Genomic DNA, 16,781 nt, shown 5'->3' on the forward strand with positions numbered 1-16,781 from the left:
TCTCCTCTCCCCTCCTCTCCTCTCCTCTCCTCTCCCCTCTCCTCTCCTCTCCTCCCCTCTCCTCTCCCTCCCCTTCCCCCCTCTCTCTTTCTTTCTTTTTGGGACAGGTTGTCATTCTGTAGCCCAGCCTAGAGTGAAATCCTCCTGCTTCCATGTCCAGAGCCATTCAAGGCTCAAATAATTTCTCTCTTAATTCCCTAAGACAACTCTGATTGCGGGGCAGCCAGCACATTTCCCCAGGGAACAGGAAGTGAGTGAGCACACAGAACCACCTCTGGAGTGGCTGAGCTGATGGAACTCCAAGCTCGAGAATCCTCTTCCTCATCACTGGAGAGGTCATCAGACCTTGCTAGACATCAGTGATGTACACCAGGAAGTACCAAACGCCATACTCATGTGTCTTGGTGCTTTCCCCTTTTCTCAATTTCTTTACATCTGCTGTTCCTTCATCTCCCTCTTCCAGTCCTCTTTTCCCGCTTCCTTTGTGTCTCTCCTCTGCCTTAGTGGACAATACAACTAGCACTACATAAACATTAGGTATGCCATACCATGTGTTTGAAGCTTGAACATATATTAGAATTATAATAATTACAGTGTGGATCTATGTATGGATGAATACATATGTATGTATTATGTGTGTGCTTATATGTGGGTATATGTGTTTGTATATGTATGTTTATATGTATATACATGTATGTTTCTATGTCTTATATGTGTTTTGTGTGAGTATATATTTATATGTATTTATATGTATGTATACAAATGTATGTATATATGTGCATGTATCTATATTTGTATACACACACACACACACACACACACTGATTGATTGGCTGATTGTATGGCATAAAGTTTCTCACTTTTGGTGAGTTAATTATATTTTTCAGTGTTGGAAGATTTAACCCAGGGCCTTCCAGGAGTCATGAATTGTATTTCTCATTCCCCATCTCTCAGAAGACCATCCCTCACTCTCACTAACACATCCACTCCTGACTCTTTTCTTTGCTGGAATGAGTCCCACCCTGTCTGTCTCTTTGACACCCCTGGTCTTCCGGCTTCATTCAGGCAGGCTTCTGTAAGGGAAGCAAATGCCAGGCATTTGCCAGGGAAGGCAGAAGCCTGGAGCAGAGACCCATGTTCTAGGGAGCAGGCTACCCTGCACCTTTGCTCCAGCCTGGAGCAGTAGCTTGGTTTTGCAGTGGGGGCTGTGTTTCCCCCAGCAACTCTGAAAGCCATCTCTCCTCCTCCAGAGGCCTCTCAGCTGCAGACTCATTTTTCTGAGGCAGCAGAGTTGCCAGCTCAGGGCAGAGCACTGAGGTCCTGCTTGGGCTGTGCTTTCTCTCTTCTGTCACCGCAAATGAACCAGAAAATTCTCTGAAGGGACAGGCCCGGCAGATAGAGGCTTGATTTCTTTTGTGTGCACACGTGTGTTGTGCCTAAGAAATCATTATCTAGCCTTGGATGGGGTCATTTTCTTCTCGCTTTCAGGACGGCGCTATAAATTTAATTATTTGGTCACTGCCACTTTAATTAAAAAGGCCTCTCCCTAGAGGTTTCCTCTTGAAATTTCCAGGAGATTAGGATTATGCACGGCTTGTCAGCATTTTTTTATATCCATATACTATATGGTTCCTATAATAATATAAAAGTGAAATACTGAGATATGAGAAGCTAATCATAGCCTACATTTCTCTCCTAATAATCCCAGATTACATTAATCATAAATGTCAGCCACGTCTCTAGATGACTTCTTGACTTTTGACAAAAAGCCTTCATTTTGGCCCTTTAAATTCCAAAGTCAAGGAGAATGTAACATTCAGAATAATTATTAGCATTATTTTACTTTGACATTTCACCCCTGCCTCTAGTTTAACATTCCACCCAGGCAGCGAAGATGAATGTCATCTTCCGACTCACTGAAGGGAATTGCCCCAATTAAACCTGACTTAAAGGCTATTGGAAATGCTGTATTAATTTGCTGTTCTTCTTTAACATAGAAAATATCTCATGAAGGAGAAGAATTTTCATTAAAACCATTAAGGATTTACCATGACATGAACAAGCAGTTTTTGAATTGACTTTTTCTCCTCCTCGGGCTAGCATAATAATCAGTGTGTGCTTGGCCAGACCGGGGTCTCCCTGCTGGCACACAGCCCATCAGGACTTGTCTCCTTCTTGTCCTTGCCATTCAAAGGTCATCGTTATAGTTTTGTCCCTTCTAAAATGATTAGAAGTGTCTTTCAGAAATCCTGGCCTAGGAGCAGAGCTGCCTAGGGGAACAATTCCTGGATTACACCTTCCAGCCTTGCAACTAACCATCCCAGCACACACACACTCTATCTTTAAAAAAGAATAGTGAAAAAAAAAGCCTCTAGTTCCTCATTTGTTATTTAAGATGGACGGGTGATCTGGCGTCTCAAACAGTGAACACTCATCCACACAGTGTTTGACTTGTTCATTAATGTGTCTCCAGTGCCTAACAATGAGTTAGACTGACCCTCATAATTCAGCCTCATAATGCACAACCCAGGTTGTGAGCACTGGCACCGACCAGCAGAGGTTCGATTTCAGCTTTGCTGTCCATTCCCTCTGTTGGGCAACTCCCTTCTGAGCTCTCCCTTCTTTGAGGCTCCTGCAGGGAGCTTTCTCCGAAACCTAAAGAGCAAAGGAACAGTATACCTGTGCTACCCAGCAGTCTATGTGCCCTTTCTAAGCCTCCGTATTTTCATCTGTGAAGTGGGTGCCAATACCATCAGATTGCTGGAAGTATTAAATGAAATGGTAAGAGTTTGAGCTCTGGATCCTGACCAAGGTTGTGTCTTTCCAGTCACTCAGAAGTGAACCAGAGCAAACCCACTGACCTCCTCCTTGGCACTGTCTTCTTCTGGCATTTGCTTCAAGTTGCAGGAAAAGCTATGAACAGTTCCCTGTGAGTCTGAGGTACAGCTGGGTCTTGGTTGTTCGTTTTGCAGCTGTCAGTGGGGCTGTGCAAACATGGCTTCTTCTTTAGAAGTCAGACAGAATTCTTAGCCCTATCTTGCTTGAACCAGTGGTGTTTCTATTCCGTCAACTCATCTTGACTTGCCCCTTGAATGTCTGTCTCTTTGGATGGCATTTCTGGACCTGGATAACCTGTATTATATTGACACCTATGTTGTAACCTTGCCTTTCTTGTTGACCTTGGCAGTGCCTCTTCAACTTTTGTTGCCCTCTATGCTTGTATCAACCTGCCCCATTGTCCTATTCCTGTGACTGCTGGCTGGACATGGAATCCTTCCATCCCCATGCAGTCTAGGCTGGTTCTTGATTCAACTCTCACAGGTAAGTCCTCTCTCAGTAACACCTGCCTCTCAGTGCTTCTTGATACCTTTACCAGAAGGAACTTAATATTGTTTTACTTCTGGGCATGTCTGAACACCTCGTCTTCATCATAGAAAGAATACTTCTTCCCTATTGCTACATTCTCAGATAAACAAAATATTAAAATATTTCAGACATACAAAAAATTAAAGAATAAGTTGACAGCCATCATAATCATGGCTATACTCTGGTTGTGTCCCCTTAAGTTTATGTGTTATAACCTTGATCCTCAAATTCACATATTAAGGGGACCTTTGAATGTGGTTTAAGATTGAATGTTGTTTATAATTTTTCCTGGGGGAATTCAGACAAATATCTGTGTATTTGTTTGTAGGCACTGATGATGGACCAGAGAAATAATTCTAATCAAGTCTAGTTTAGCTTGATAAAGCAGTGAGTTTCCTGGGGTTATTTTTCATGGGTGACTCAGGTAGAGGGAGGTTTTATCCTGAAGTTGTTTTTCTTCTCACACATTTTGCACATTTACTATGCATTTATATGTCCATAAGTACTACTGAATACCCTACCACAGCATGCTTGAAGATTCACAGAGGCTGCATCTCTGAAGCTCCCTGCCCATTTTGAAGGTAACTCCACCAGAGAGTCTCCACTCCTAGGAACTATTGACTACCTTTGTATCCAGGGGGATTGGGGGGGAATGTCATGTGAATTTTATAACTTTCATGAACTTCCTGAGCTTTGTAGGTTTTCTTTGCTTCCTGAGTCTTGTGGACCTTTTTTCAGGAAAAAAAAATGCTTAGTTTGGAGAGAAGAGCTACACAATTGATCCAGTAATAAAGGTAAAGAAATCCCTTGACGCTTTTAGTAGCTTTGTCAGGTGGGGAAGAGAAGCCTGAGCTTGGGAGCATGCTCTGTCCCAATATGTGATGCCCATGATGTTATAGTGCAGCATGAGGGCCCTTAGTACCTTGGGTTATGACCTTATTTGGGAAATTATATTGCTGTAATTAGTTAAGCCTCATACTACTACACAGCAGATATAGTGTTATGGTTTACTTCCCAACTTCCAGAACCATGAGCCAGATTACCTTCTAATTAGCTGTAAGCAACAGTTATAGCAACAGAAAACAGAGTAAGGCAGATTCTTACAATCTGAACACTTAGCTGTGTTTTGTCATATTTTTAAATAATTGAATGTTAAATATAGTTGCATCTCCTTTCTGTCTCCTTCCTATTCTCCCTCTGGAGGGAGGTTTTGTCCTGAAGCTGTTTTGCTTCTCACACATGTTTTGCACATTTACTATGCGTTTATATGTCCATAAATACTACGTGGCATTGCTTTCTCTTTACAATGTCATGCAATTTAAGATGTATGTTTTGTACTGTATGTGTCTATTATGGGTTGAATTGTGTCATCTTCCATCCCTGAAGCCTGAGGTACCTTGGGTGATGACCTTATTTGGGAAAAAGTGCATTGCAGCTGTAATTAGAGAAGCGGATACTACCACACAGCAGTAGGGCAAGTCCCTGTGGCTGGTAGCCTTACAGAATGAATGCCATGTGAATGACAGGGATTTCCAGAGGGAAAGATTTGCAGCGTGAAAATACAGACTGGAAATACTATATGACTTCTTCCTGGGTTAATATAAAACATCATCTGCCCCAAGGTAGAGAGAGCAGCAACAGACCGAAGGATTCCTTGATGAACTAATGTGTTTGTTATCTATGGGTGACTCACTGGCAGTTACAATCACCAAGAAATCCCCTGGGTGACAAATGGGTAGTAATACCACTGAGAAGTCCCAACTTAGGAACTGTTTACCTCTTACATAGAGGGACTGGAATCTCTGGTGGGAGGAGGTTGTTAACTGTCTGAGGATTCCCTGAGGGACCCAGGACCCTTCCCTCTCCTTCTACATAATGTCAATAGTCCTGGTCATCACAGGAGGTTTCAAGTGGATTATGATAGTGGTTCCAATTGAAGATGTCAATAGCCCAGCAAAGTCTTCAAAGTCAGCTGTTGTTCAGACAGTAAGCCAGGACAGACCTACAGGGGTATTTCCTTTGCTTCATGGTTGTAATTTTAAATTTAGCCATGTTGGGGGTAGCAGATGACCATTCCATTTTAAGTAGCACCAGCAGGATGAGAAAGCATTTTGCAAAGCACATGTCACACAGCTCAGTGAAAGCACCTTGGGTAGCTGCTCTTTGCCAGAGAAGAAACAGTGAGTAGGACAATCAGCTACAAATGGGAAACATGACCCTCACTGACCAGAAGGCCATGGACAATGTGGCACAAGTGCGAAAACATGGCTTCTAGAGAGGAAGGAATCTGCAGAATCGTCAAGATTGTGGTGAAAAGCTGATTCCTCAGTCACAGTGTTTCTCACCTGTCAGCTGGCATGTGAGCTCCGGGAGTGATTACCAGAATGCATACGAGTAAGGCCCCGTCTTAGTGCTCTGATTCTTGAGTGTGGGGTTGAGACTATGCATTTCTAGTAAGTTCCTGGTAAACCTAGTGGGTCTACTAAACCTCTTCTCTGTTGCAGTCACTCTTGTAGCAGTTGTCATCTGGGCTTTTGTTGTTGTTGTCGTCATCGTCATCATCGTCATCGTCGTCATTGTTGTTGTGTTTTAATACAGGATCTGGTGTAGCCTAAGCTAGCTGAGGTTGATCATAAATTGATGACCAGCTTTTCAAGTACTGGAATCATGCGCACTTGCCACAGTAGCTGGCTCTGTCTTTGTATTTTTGCTCTGTTGCTGTTTTCTATCTTTCTTTTTATTTTTGACAAGTTCTTGCTGTAACAGCTTAGAGTGACCTCGAACTCATGATTCCTCTGCCTCAGTTCCCTGGGTGCCAGCACCACAGGGTGTTTGCCGTCAAACTCAGCTTTGTATTGCTTGCTTTCCTTTGAGACAGTGACTCATTATGTACCTGCAGCCTAGAGTTTGCTATGCAGCTCAAGCTGTATGTTTTTAGTATGGATTGATTTTCAGCAGGATTGAAAAAGGTCTTTGTCATAGCCTGCACTTCAATTTTTCCCTCTGGTGAAGTTTTTGTGTTTTATTTTCTGGTGGGGGACTTGAGGTACCAGTGGTCCTGAGCCAATACCACGGGTCAGTTTCTTAGGCACACTTGCTGTACCCTGCAGGAAGGAGAGGTTCCACGATTACATCTGTACCTACAAAACTTGGGCTGCAGAGTTTCCCCTCTCATGTAAGGACACTGGGATAGCATGATTTTTTTTTCATTTCTGAATTGCCACTCTAGGCCTTTGTGTAGGGGTCTTCTTAGCCCCTATTACACAATAAATTGGGTCTTCCCCAAAATTGATATGTTGAAGTCCTAATTAACTCCCTATTTCTTTGGAAAGTGACTATGGTTGGAAAAAGACACTAAGGTGGGAGCTACCCAATAGGATTGAGGTCCTGTTATGAAGAGGAAGATGCCTCTGGGATCTATGTATGGAGGGAAGGTCATATGGGGGTCACGTGACCATCAATCAGCACAGCACTATTTCAAGCCAAGAAAAGGCCACAGGAGAAACCCACCTTGCTCAGCCTCCAGATCTCTGAGTATAAACATTTCTGCTGTTTAAATGACCTGTTCCGAGGTATCTTTTCATCACAGCCTAGCAAACAAACAGTTGTCATCACCATCCTTGTATTGTCATCATCATTCTCCTCCCCTTCCTCCTCCTAATGCAGTGCTGGGGAGTGACTCCAGTACTTAGGCATGCAAGGTAAAATTTCTACCACCGAGTCACACCCCAGTCAGCAGCTCCTTTCAGTGCCACAGGAGTTCTGTGTCCAGGATTCACCCTCTCTAGGTCAGAATGCTACATTTCTCCCCAAGACCCAGCATCCTCTTGCTGCAACTGGGTGGTCCAGAAAGCCAGAGAAAGGCCAGGGGCTGCTTCTCTTCACTCTTCTGGCTTCAATTCCCATCATTTCCAGTGTCCATGACCCTTAATTTGGCTTCAGGTTTAGTTCTTTCTAGATGTCTTATTTTTTATCATCTAACTGGTTTCTTTTGGCTAGAGGGATCCAGCCCATCTCAGACTCATATACCTGTTGCTAAAGGGTTCATGTTCCAGTTAAAAATCTGTTTAGTAATTGTCCTGCCTCTGATTTGATTGCGTATCCCTCCCATGATATATAAAGGCAGTATCACAGCAACAACAAAAACCAAAGTTTGGGTTACTTAAATGATTCCTCTGGTAACCTTGGAACTCATCCTCCAGGCAAACCCAGGAGATGTGGGATATCACAACTCAGGAGCCCTGGGAGCAGTTTTAGGACCATGAGCAGTACTCCAGCTCTACCGACCTGAGAGAGAGCGATGTGCATACTGTGGCTTGTGCTTAAAAATCCCCAATTCAATGAAGGGAATTGAAGCCAGAGGAGTGGAAAGAAGCAGCCCCTGGCTTTTCTCTGGGTTTCTGGACCACCCAGCTGCAGCAAGAGGGTGCTCGATTCTGGGGAGAGGTGTAGCACTCTGATCTAGAGAGGATGGAGAGAGGGTGAAGTCCTGGACATAGAATTCCTATAGCACTTAAAGGAATTGCTGACTGGGGTGTGGCTCAGGGTAGAATATTTGCCTACATGCCTAAGTCCTGGAGTCATTCCCAACACTGTAAGGAGTAGGAGGAAGCCAAAGAAGACAGGGCAACACTGCCTTCCAAATTAAGCTACAAGTGCTGCCCTGAGCACTGCCTTTGACCATCTTCTTTCTTTAGCTCTAAAAGTGTCTCTTGAGAACATCCATGCCCTTTATTGTAAGAGACTGATTTTCCTCTCTTCATTCCTGGCATTAAGCAGACACTCTTTCTAATTTTTGTTCTAGTAGATTCTTCTGCCAGCATCCAAAGGACTTTCTTCATTAGAAGATAATCCTGGAAGCCTATACAATGACAGAAGGAAACTGTCAGAAATGTTAACTGATCCCCTGGATACTGATCTTGGGGTGTTTGGCTTAGAAATGGATTTGAAGGTGAGTTTTTCTTGTACCCAGACCGGCTTAGTAGTGTCTGAGGAAGTCTTCTTCATGCACACACCTATTGCCTTTGACCTGACTTTAAACTCACTCGCCACTTGATGCTGTGAAATCCATGTCAATTACAATTTCTCTTGTAATTTTCCCTCTTTACTGGATACATAGAGACTGTACATTTTTGTCAGGTACAGTATGACAGTTTGATACACATATGTAGAATGTAATGATCAACTCAACATTCCTTAGGACTGGAGAGACCATTCTATTACAGGATATTTGGTCACATTGTGAACTTCTAGATTGTGTTATTTACTGAAAAAAGGCTGATTCTACTTGTGTTGTGGCTTAGCCCATAACACATACCTTTAATTCCCCTGACAAGATTATAGACATACCTGTAGTACACATGCTTAATCCCAGACTACGAAGGTAAAGTTAGTTGGTAGAAGGAAGCATCCATATTTGAAACTGATATATAATTGAATGGCAGACAAAGTGGCAACTCAGAGAAAGATATGAGAGAATAGGATATACCCAACTCTCATGAGAAGAGAGAGGAAAAGGAAGCTGTTTAAGAGAGAGACAGTACAGACAGATAAGGAGGAGAGGAGGCAGGTTTTACTGGAAAGGTTTTACAGAAATAGCTTGAAGAGAACAAGCTAGATGCAGGTGAAGACAGAAGAATCAGAGAATGAGAAGCTGGGAGAGTAGAAAATATTGCCAAAGTTAGTATGAGGCCAAACAGAGCAAATCAATAAGAAACGGAGAGAAGCCAGTTTGAATCAGTTAGCACGGAAAGGAGTTTGAGCCAAACAGCTGAGTTGAGCCAGACATCCTGAGCTCAGAAAGAACTAGAAAGGGTGAGCTTATCTGGTATTAAGTCTCAGAGGCTGAAAACATTCTAGGCCTAGATAAGATTGTATAGAGGCTAGAAGCTTCCAGACCTAGGCCTGTTAGCATGAGTCAGTATGCCTTTGAGATAAAATTTACTTTAGGCAAAAGTTACATTTACATGGCTCAGTTGGTAAAAATGCTTGCTACACAACTCAGGAACTGAGTTCAGATCTCTAGCAGCCATAGAAAAGCTGGGCACTGTAGTGTGTGTGTGTGTGTGTGTGTGTGTGTGTGTGTGTGTGTGTGTCCCAGTACTGGGAAAATGAAAGCGGGAGGAGCCCTAGGGTTAGTCAGCAGGTCAACTAGTCTGTCTGAGAAGATGAGCTCCAGGATCAGTAAGAGATGCTGTCTCAAAAAATAAGGTGAAAAAATGAGGAAAACATCCAACCTCAACTTTTGGTCTCTATGCATATGAACATGCATATACCACACACACACACACACACACACACACACACACACACACACACACACACACACACTCAGTCATACACATCCAGATAGCCTTCCCCTCATCAACATTGTTTCTATCTCCTAACACACTGTTTGGAGCCTTTGAACTCTCTTACCCCTAAGCTTGGGACAAGAAAATTACATACTCTTCTTTGCATCCTCGAACTCTAAAAGGATGCTCAAATTTCCTTTTGATTCTTGCATGGGAGCCATCCATTTTTATTCCCCTCCAGCTCTTTTGGTCTTAATCCCTCACACACCTCTTGTCTTCACTCTTCACTTGCAGTCCTGCCTGAAACTCATTTTCTGCAGGGTCTCAAGAGGGTTCGGGAGATTAGCTTTTGATTCCTGTAACTGCCTCTGCTTCTTTTTTCACACTGGCTGTTGAAGGGCCGCCAGAGACATCTGTGGCTCAGCTCCTGCAATCTATTGGACCTTAACACGTGTGTTTTATGTGCTAATGTTACAGAGCTTCATTCGGCTCCAAGGCCCTTACTTGCTATCCAAAAGGCTTGTTTAGTTGGCAGTCAGAATGCCCCCAAATTAGAAGCTTTCCATAAGGAATAGCAGGATGGGATCAGGAGAGACGGCTCAATGGGTCAAAGGCACCTGTCACTGTCACCAACCTTGAGGACATGAGTTTGATCCCTGAAACTCATACCATAGGAGGAGAAAATTGACTCCTCTGACCTCTTCATATTCTATGGTGTGTGCGTGTAATAAACAAACAAATAAATAAATGGAATTAAAAATAAACATTAGCAAAGATCATGATACTATGATTCAATTCTGTTTGTTCTTTTTTTTGTTTGTTTTTTTGTTTTGTTTTGTTTTGTTCTGTTTTTGTTTTTCCCTTTTAGACAGAATCTTGCTATCTTGCTCAGGCTGGTCTTGGATTCATGGCAAGCCCCCTACCTCACTTCCTTATTGATGGGGTTACATGTGTCACTATGCAGATTTAGTCTTTATTTAGTGTAATTAATTTCAGTAGTTAATACACAAACTTGTTATGAATGAAAACTTGTTAACAGTAAGCTAGTTCATGGATATTGAGTTTGTTTTTGCTAGGGAGATGGCTCAGTCAGTAAAGTGCTTATCTTACAAGCTTGAGTTTCATTCTCAGAATACATGTAAACACACACACACACACACACACACACTCAAGGGGTGGGGAAATATAAAGACAAAGAAATATTAGAAGGAGGAGGAGAAGGGGAGGAAGAAAGAGAAGAAGGAAGAGGAAGAGGAAGAAGGAAGAGAAGAAGGAGGAGGAGGAAAAGGAGGGGGAAGCACTAGTATAGATATTGTTTGCATAGCAATGTGGACACAATTACTACTAATGACTTGTGCACTTTTAAAAGGCTATGTATCATGGAGTAAGGTCTGGTGGTACAGGTCTGTAACCCAAGATGCTCAGGACACTAAGACAGGAACACCACAAGCCTGCTTGCACTCCAGAGGAAGTTCGAGACTATCTTGGGCAACTCAGGAGGCCCTGTCTCAAAATTTAAAAATTAAAAAGGCTGCTGGAGACACAATTCAGAGCAGGCAGCTGTGTGCTCTGTGCAAGGCCCTAATTCAATCTCCAGACCTGAAAAAGAAAGAAATCAAAGGCCAGGGGAAGGGTGTGCATATATTTTATTTTATGTGTATTTTAATTTTAATTGACAGAGCAAGATAACAACTTGGTTTACATTTTATATGTTGCCTGCCTAGGCTGGTCTGGTCTTTCCTTTTTTTTTTTTTTTTTTTTTCTTTTTCTTTTTTTAGGAGCTGGGGACCGAACCCAGGGGCTTGCGGTTGCTAGGCAAGCGCTCTACCACTGAGCCAAATCCCCAACCCTGCTCTGGTCTTTCTTGGACCTGACTACTCCCAATACATTTAACCCTTCCGCATGCCCACTGACACTGACATAAAAAAAAAGCCCATCGTTACTTCTAACACACATAATTATTTATAGATGTAGAGATAAAATAACAGTTTCCTTTCCCTTTTGAAAGACAGAAGAATTCTTTCAGCCTGCATGCATCTTGACAAGTCTTCTTCATTGACCTTCTGCTGCCTCCCAGATACCTGTCCAGGCAGCTGCCAGGGAGAGGGGCGGAGCCTCTGCTCTCCTAGCTTCAGGGTTATCAGGTTACAGCCGTCCTCAGGAACACAGCACACAGAAGAGGAATGACGTGACAAAGAACGTTTATGCCTTTGGAGTAATGTCTTCTACTTCTGCTTCCTGCTAATATTTTAAATGTGCGGAAAAAGAGTTGAGGTCAGGGCCCACATGAGCTCGCCGGCACAAAAGGAAACATCACGCTGAGGAGAAACGGTGGAGCTTATCAAAGCAAGCTTGTGTTGTTGTGTCTTTTAGGGGAAAAAGAACCTTCTTCATACCTGCTGAGCGCCCTCCTATTGCTGCCTCCGGGTTCACTGTGCCTCTCGCAGATTAGCCAGGCAGGCAGAGGGCCAGGCCACACACAAGAGCTGCTTAATTGTTAAAGCATCTCCAGAGAGTCAGCGATTATTTCAAATGGCAGGAATTTCTTTTACCGTGGTTGGGAAGATGAAAAAAGAAAAACAGAAAGAAAAAAAAAAGAAAAGAAAAAAAAAACATCAGAAGCACAACAACGCTTGGATCATTTTAAAGTACATCTATTTTTGTTTTCTGTTTGATACTAAAATGCTTCTGGCAAAGTCAAGTTCTATAATGGTAAATACCTTAAGTCACGGGATCCTAAAGAACACAAGCCTGGGTCTCAGTGCAGCAAGAAGAAAACAAGAACAAAAAGGGCCACATTGCGTTATCTCCCTTGATAAGGCCTCACTTTCTTCACACAGAAAAAACAAAACAAAACAAAACAAACAAACAAACAAACAAAACAAAACAACTGCCACCACCCTAAGTATTTATTGGGACCCAGTGTCCCAAATAGTAGCTTTGCTTGTATTTTTGCTTTTTTGGGGTGTAGACAAAGTTGCCAGGTTTCTAACTTGACGATTCTGCAGATTCCTTCCTCTCTGTAAGCCATGTCTTCGCACTTGTGCCACATTATCCATGGCCTCTGGTCAGTTCAGGTCACGTTTCCCATTTGTAGCTGATTGTCCTACTCACTATCTGCTAACTACCTGCTCTTCAAATTCTTTGCCCAAGCAGCAAAACAACTAGTTGAGGTAGCATCCTGTCTTCAGGGGCCGCACTTCAGGCTGAGAGCAGGAGGGCAGTTTCAAATTCAAGGCAATCCTGGGCTACATAGAAAGTTCCAGGCCACCCTGGGCCTGGGAGTGAGGCCTCCTCTAAAGGAACGAAGGGCAGACACTTTATCTGTGTGATGTCTCTGCAGGAGTTCAGTGTTACAGCCCAGCTGTGAATCTGTCTAGTGCCAAGACTGCTTCTCTTTCGCTCTCTGCCTATTGACGGGATCAGCAGGTGAAGCCACTGTCCTCGGTCACTGTATATTTTCTCCCAGTCTGACTTCCCATCTGTTGTTCCTATCTGGCGTGTCTTTGTTTTTCTGCATCTATCATCTTGATTCATCTTGGAGGTTCTGTTACTGAGAGGTCTTTTGGCAACATCTGAATCCCTAAAGTTACTTGGATAAACCTTCAGGGTTACAGGGTAGCTTTTTTCTGAGTTCTCCTTTCGTATTTGTTTATTTTGGTGCAGAATTTCATATATGCATATAATGTGTTTTGCTCAGCTATCTCCTTGATTCTTCCTTTAACCTTTGCCCATTACTTTCACCTCCCAACTTAATGTACTTCAAAAGAAATACCCCACTGAGATCACTTAGTGCTGTCAGTGTGTGCATGGATATAGGGCCATCTACTGGAACATGGGTAGCCTCTCGGGAACTGAAGAAAATGGCTCCCCCTCTCCTATCAGCCATCAGTTCCAATAGCTTCTCAAATAGGGGTGAGACTGTAGGACCCTCTCTACCATCCATGCTTGGATTTTTCCTGCCTTGGTTTTGTCAGTCATAGCTGCTGTGAGTTCACGTAAGCAACAACCCTGTCCCGGGCGGATAACACTTTCACTCAAGTCATTCACTACCTCTGCTCTTACAAACTGCCTCTTCCACGAAGGGGAAATTGCTCGTTTCTTAACAACTCAGTTGTGTCATGTGATATTTTTCTAGAAGCTGTTTTATTGAGAGGACATTTGGTGTTTTGCTGAAAATAGACACGTGAAAGGATGTGTGATGGTTAGAAAGAACATAAGTGGTGTTCCCAAACAGGGAGAAGTTGTTCTATGCCGTGCAACACTTCTCTGGTCGTCACTGGTCTTCACTTCCTAGAGAGAAACTCCAAATAACTTCTTGTGGTATTCTGGCTGATTCGAGCCACTTCTGCTGACTCATGTAGAATTGGCAGAGCCTTGCTGTTTCTGTTGGACAGAGCAACTGCTACTCATTTGTGTTTGGTGTTTGCTGTTGGACTGGACTGCTGGTATCTTGGAATTGTTCCAAGAACTTCTTCTAAACACCCTTCTCCTATTAACTTTCTTTCTCCCATACCTCTGGTTGGTGGGTCAGAAGGGAGGTTGAAGCCTTTAAGAACCCTAAATAAAGTAGGTTTAGAAAAAACTCTAAGCCTACACTTCCATGATGATACCTGAACCTTGAGAGGAAGGGATGTGATTGATATTGATGACCTATTTATGACTGAGCACACCATAGTCTCATATTCTCTGTTCATCGACCAGTTGTGAGTGTCCGTATTAATCAACATCTATTGCAAAAGGAAGCTTCCTTGAGGAGGATTGAAATAGGCACTAACCTGGGGGCATGAACAGAAGTCCTGGGAAGGCAGTTTAATGCTATAGCTACTGAACAGGATAGTAACAGTAGGCTCTCTCCTAGGGCCACTGATCTACCCAAGCCATATGTTCTTAGCTAAGACACGAGTTTTGTCTTGAAGAACAGACAGTAAATCCAGACAGAGAGTGTGGTTCGTTACTCCTATAACATTCATGCCACTGTTGTACCAGAGAGCATATCTTGATCAATATTAAATTTCGCAACCCTTGGGTATGAAACTCGGATCACAGTGGGAAACAAATCAACACCCATTGTCTTCCTGTAGGTAGCTGTGTCATCATCTACAGGGAAGCAAGAATGAACAGAGAAGAGGAGAGAATTGCCCCAGTGTTTTATGGTTAGTGGGTGGAAGACCAGAGGAGTGCACAGGCCTCACCTTATCCAACATGACTGGGCTCACTTTTGGTGAGCCAGACAAACAGAAAAAAAAAAAAAGCCTTATTCATAGTAGAATCGGCTGATCGTCAAGAGTCAAAGCTCCTGACCTAAGAGTCCTTTGGGAACCCCACTGGCCCCCAAATTTGCCAACAATGAATTCCCTGCTTTCAGGGACTGCCAGGTGCCAGCCGCAGCTGTGTACTTTGTGCCTCCAGAAGGGATAACTAAAGCCATCAAAAATGCCCCACTCTGGGCCAGTGAGGTCTTCTGGGGCAAGCTGGCCTCTTAGGCACCTGCCTCCACTTGTTACTTGTGCTGCTGCCACAGCTCCTTTGTGACAGAGACAGGGACTTATGTTTCAGCGACACTGAGCCACCACAGTTACAAATTGGCATGGAGGCCAGTTGATTGCATTTAGGACATGTAGCCCCCAAAAACAGTATCCTGGCCTCTGTGAAAGAGCAGTGGTAGGAAGAAATTTCAGACCTTTGCTTCCCTGAGGCAGTCCATGGATGAATGATCTGACCTTTGTCTGAAGCAGATCATGAGGCCCTGAGCAAGAGGTGACTTCCCCACACGCAGAGGACAGGACACTCTATCTCTGAAGAGCTATAGGGTTCCATCAAGTAAGCCTTGCTAACTTCTCCCGGCTTCTTACCACTGAACCGTACCTACTTTTGACTACATATTTCTCTGTGACTACTCACTCTGGGCCACAGCTAAGTATATATGCAGAGATCTTTTTGCTCCTTTAAGTCTTTATTTCTCTAACTCCCATGTCACTTAAAACTTACATTAAACGATTGTGTATGCCTTGTTCTTGTATTGTTTCAATACTGGTGAGAAAGGAAATAAGTCCTCTGCCCTCACATCAGCCTAGGCAGCTAAATAGGCAACCGTAGGAACAAGCACCAGCTGTCACTTAGGGGATGGCACAAGGTGATGACCCTCCGGGACTCCTGAGGGTAATGTCTTTGTTTGACAACTTTGACTCCCTGGAGATAACACTTATTTTAGGGGGAGGAGGGTAGCTAAGTGTCTGACAGATCCACTTCCCCAACCCAAGTGCTCTTGAGAAAGGGAATTTGTTTTCAGAATTATTATTCTGAAACATAACAGGGAAATGAAGGAATGCCTATGTCCAAGTGGCTTTTAGTTGATCCTTAATATTAGTCCATAAGGGCGATAGCACTGAACTGACCAAAAGACACCCACGAGAAGTGTGTCTCTGAACACACTCAGCTCACCTTGGCCTTCACCCTTTGGGAGCTACCCTTGAAGCATCCGTGCTATGTCTTCAGGCAGTGCTTCTGTTCCTTTGGGCTGGCCCTGGCTCTGCCTGTTGTCTACCAACACCGAAGAAAGGGCGGCTTAAACTGAGCCAGGCATATAGGTTCATGCCTGAAATACCAATCCTTAGGAAGCAGAGGCAGGGGGATCACCACAAATCCCAAGTCGGCTGGAGCTATAAATGAAGATCCCATCTTTAAATTGAATCTTTAAATCCTACCTATGAATTGAACTCCCACTCCTCCAAGACTCCTCCAAGACTCCTCCAAGTGTATGGAGGTTGGCTAAAAAGGGAGACTACACAAACTACACTACACAACAACTACACAAAAGGGGACTGTGGTGAAACAGGAAGACCAGAGGAGTCTGCGTGTTGCCTTCTAAAAGTTCAGTATTTGCTGTATATGTTTGTTGGGTATTTGGAAGGGTGGCTACTGTAGGGTGGTCCTTCCTCTTGAAGCTTTTTTTGTATTGATATGGCTCCGTTCCTTTTCTACTGAGAGAAAAACCTGATGTTCTTTCCTCTGCCATTAGGGAGAGACCTGCTCTGGGGGTGTGAGTGGGCGTGTGGGGCCTCACTTGCAGTGCAGAGCAGCGAAGCAGCAAATGACCCTCTTCATCACCGGCCTGCCAGT

Source organism: Rattus norvegicus, chromosome 17 (genome assembly GCF_021556685.1).
Source record: "Rattus norvegicus strain SHRSP/BbbUtx chromosome 17, alternate assembly SHRSP_T2T, whole genome shotgun sequence".
NCBI classification, from domain to species: Eukaryota; Metazoa; Chordata; class Mammalia; order Rodentia; family Muridae; genus Rattus; species Rattus norvegicus.